The sequence below is a fragment of the Bos indicus genome, chromosome 3 (assembly GCF_029378745.1).
Source record: "Bos indicus isolate NIAB-ARS_2022 breed Sahiwal x Tharparkar chromosome 3, NIAB-ARS_B.indTharparkar_mat_pri_1.0, whole genome shotgun sequence".
Lineage (NCBI taxonomy): Eukaryota > Metazoa > Chordata > Mammalia > Artiodactyla > Bovidae > Bos > Bos indicus.
Window position 1 is genome coordinate 110,263,852 of NC_091762.1, and position 4,421 is coordinate 110,268,272.

The window sequence follows — 4,421 nt, forward strand, 5'->3', positions numbered from 1 at the left end:
TTAAAAATCAGAGACATTACTTTACCAGCAAAGGTCTGTTGAATCAAAGCTGTGGTTTTTCCAGTAGTCATGTATGGATGTGAGAGTTGGACTATAATGAAAGCTGAGCACTGAAGAATTGATGCTTTTGAACTGTGGTGTTGGAGAAGACTCTTGAGAGTCCCTTGGACAGAAAGAAGATCCAACTAGTCAATCCTAAAGGAAATCAGTCCTGAATATTCATTGGAAGAACTGATGCTGAGGCAGAAACTCAAATACTTTGGCCACCTGATGCAAAGAACTGACTCGTTCTTTGGAACGAGTCGTTGGAAAAGACCCTGATGCTGGGAAAGATAGGTGGGAGGAGAAGGGGACGACAGAAGATCAGATGGTTGGATGGCATCACTGAAGTGATGGACATGAGTTTGAATAAGCTCTGGGAGCTGGTGATGGACAGGGAAGCCTGGCATGCTGCAGTCCATGGGGTCGCAGAGTCAGACACGACTGAGAGACTGAACTGATACTCTCTATGCCTGACCTATGGTAAAAGCTTGTTTTGTCTTCTGCTGTGTAGCAAACCATACTAAAGTATAGTGACTTGTTTATTTGCCTATTATTCTGTAATATCACTGGACTTTAGTTGGTCAATTCTTCTGTTCATCTAACCTTTGGTCACTCACATGGTTGCATTCATCTGGAAGTTCCATGGTACTGGGTGGCCCAAGATGGCAAATCTAGTGGTTAGCTGTTTGCTGAAGTTCCTTGATTCTCCTCTATGTGGCACATAACAAGATATCGTGTGTTTCTTAAATGGTGGCAGCAGTGTTCTAAGACAGGGGTCCCCAAAGTCCCAGGCCACAGACTGGTACTAGTTTGTGGCCTGTTAGGAAGTAGGCCACACAGCAGGAGGTAAGTGGAGGCCCAGTGTGTGAAGATGTATCTGTATTTACCTCTACTCCCCATCACTCACATTACGTGAGCTCCACTTCCAGTCAGATTAGTGGTGGCAATAGATTCTCATTGGAATGCAAACCCTACTGTGAACTGCACATGTGAGGGATCTAGGTTGCATGCTCCTTATAAGAATCTAATGCCTGATGATCTGAAGCGAAGCTGAGACAGTGATGCTAGCATTCGGAGCAGCTGCAAATGCAGGTTATCATCAGGTCCCACTGATTCTGCATTATGATAAGTTGTATAATTATTACATTATATATCACAATGTAATGTTGGACAGTAAGGAGATCCAACCAGTCCATCCTAAAGGAAATAAACTCTGAATATTCATTGGAAGGACTGATGCTGAAGCTGAAGCTCCAATGCTTTGGCCACCTGATGTGAAGAGCTGACTCATTGGAAAAGACCCTGATGCTGGGAAAGAGTGAAGGCAGGAGGAGCAGGCGACAGAGATAAGACAGTTGGATGGCATCACTGACTCAATGGACATGAGTCTGAGGAAACTCTGGAAGATAGTGAAGGACAAGGAAGCCTAGTGTGCTGCAGTCCAAAGGGTCGTAAAGAGTTGGACATGGCTTACCAACTGAACAACAATAATAATTGAAATAAAGTACACAATAAATGTAATACACTTGAATCATCTCAAAACCGTCCCCTGCCCCCCCATCTGTGGAAAAAATGTCTTCCACAAAACCATTCCCTGATGCCAAAAAGGTTGGGGACCACTATCCTAATATTATAGAAGTGAAAACTGCAAAGTTTCTTAAGGTTTAGCCTCAGATGCTATCTATATAATGTTACTTCACTAGATTCTGTTGATCAATGCACGTAATAAGGACATCTCAGGTTCAAGAGATCAAGAATGAGAAGAGAGGTTCAGGAAAATCACACTGAAAAAGAGAGAGCACAAAGGGCTGTGATTATTCTAACAGTCTATCAAGAGTTCAATACGTTTGTGGAGTGAAGAATGCACTATATCATGTCTAAAGTTCCATGCTTCATATTCAAGGTCTGCTGTGATCTTGCTTCCAGAGCACAAATCTCATATCTTTCCTGAGCACTCATCACAATCTGCTCTATTATTTATTTATTCATGTATGTGTTTTATCCTCAAAGGAAGAACCTTATCTTGTTCTCTCTGAATATCCCATGTATCTAGTAGATACCCAAGCTCCAAAGAGATGCTCTGTTAACTCTTTAATGAATTTAACAACCTTGACATTTTATTCCCTACCTTCCATTCCATCATCATGAAGTCACGAGTGGAATCATTCTCTGAAAATCCTATCATCACTTCTGTCTCCATGCCTTTATCTATTTCATTTTCCCCACCTAAAATGCTCTCCTTCTTCCTCTTGGCTTGTTTCAGTGTTTCTCACTGACATTCAGCAACTTTGGCCCTACTCACTGAATTCCAGTGGGGGCAGGGTCCTTGTGACAACCATGATCAATCCTCTGGTTGAATATCAATAGTAAGACCATCCTTTGGGTCTACAGTGGGCCAATATAGTTTTGTCTGTCCAGTACAACCTCTTGTCTTAGGAAGTGTTCTTCCCCAGTCCAATTATGTTGTTCTTGAAGAAGTTACTATATTCCTATAAGACTCTGCCCTTCTAGGTACCCTTGAATTATCTGGAATGTTGGAAGAAGGTCAGGCACTAGCCTGCCCATAAGCAGGTGCTGAAATGTAATAGGAAGCAGCAGTGGAGCAGACTCCTTTTGTCCTTCTTTGATGGAGTCCTCTTCCTCCAAATCTACGTTGATGGGTTGACTAAGTGCTGAGGATGCTTCTATCTAAACAAGCACTACTCACACCACAGGCCACTGAGTCTCTGTAAAGCTTAGAGGAGGGCTGGGTTGTAAAAATGCTTGGGTTTTTACAAAAACTGAAGCATAAAAGCAGAGGGGGGCAGATGGAGTTGAATAAAACAGGGCAGAGGAATTTCTCATACATTTTTCCTGGTTCAGTAGCTAGAAAGGAAAAGGAAACTGAAGAGGAAAAATATACGAATGGAATACTAAAAGCTACTGCGTTAAGGTTTTGGATGCTGCACAGATAGAGAAGTTTAAAACTAGAAAGGAGATAAGGACCTAAGCCTGGGGGAATACGTCTTAAGTCACCAGAAGAGCTAAGGCAGAGCTCCAGTTTGAATAAAGGGCAGACTGGGTGAGCTAGGAAGGGGAAGTCTTTTCTTCCACATATTAACTTGTGCCAAGCTAAAGTGAGTGTGTACTTGCAATCAGTGGCCCATATTCTCAATTCTGGTGACCGGCACCCTATTCTGTCACTCAGCAATCCAGAAACTGGACAGTCACTAGTCTTACACTGACTCTACCGTCCCTCGCCCCTCAGTGTTAATCATCAAGCCCTGTCAAATCTGCCTTTTTCTCTCAATCCATCTCCTCCTCTCAATTGTTACTACCATTGACCTAGTTCAGGTCCCTATAATCTCCCACCTAGGCAACTGGTCTTCCTGCCTACAGTTTAATCCTCTTCCAATCCATCCTTCATATGCTGCCAGAATAATCTTTCTCAAGCATGTATCTAACCATGCTGCACTCTTTCTTAACAACCCCCCACCCTCACCAGCTGCCCAGTTCATACCGCCTAAAAGCTGAAGTCTAAGCACAGCACTCCAGTCTTTTTATTCCCTGTTTAACTTTCTGCCTTCCTTTCCGGCCATCCCTCCCCCTCCCTCAAACACACACCCTGTGCTCTAGTTGCACTGACCTACTTTCAGTTCCCCAACACAACATGCTTTATCAAGCCCCTACACATACCTGGAATGCCTTCTCCTCCCTGTGCCAGCCAGGAGAATTCCAATCCATCTTTGAAACTCAGTTCAGGAGTCATCTCCCCCTGAATTGCCCCAGACAAAATCGGGCCCCCACAGCTACTTGTCTTACACATGCCTATTTACTTCTATTATTATTTTATTACACATGCCTGTTTATTTGCTTGTCTTCCACCAGCAATGGGAAACTCTCCGAGAACAAGACTGTGTCTTATTTATCTTTATATTTTCTGTGTCTAGCATAGGCTTAAATAGGGGCTTAAGATTTGTTGAAGGAGTGGATGAATATTTGATAGGTATTTTAGCTCGCCAAAAGTTACAGTAAAGGAACTACTGCATACAAATAGCTGATGTTGTGTATGCTGTTATGCTTTGGAAAGAGGCCCTGCTATTTTCCAGTTTTGTTTATTTAGCTGTATTTTAATCATTCAATCAACAATGATTTATTAAGCCTTCACTATGTGTTAGGTGTTGTGCCATTTGTAAAGGTCAAGGAACACGACATTAAGCAAGAAAAACAGCCTTATGTGGAATTATAGTACAAAATTATTTTTGAAAGCAGATTTTGGGAGTTCTAATTATTTCACTATTCCAAAAGAAAGTATAAACAGCTCGTTGAATAATTATAAAATGAAAAAAATGGTTGGGGGGACATGGTTAGGATCAAGTGGCTACAGGTCATAGATGGAC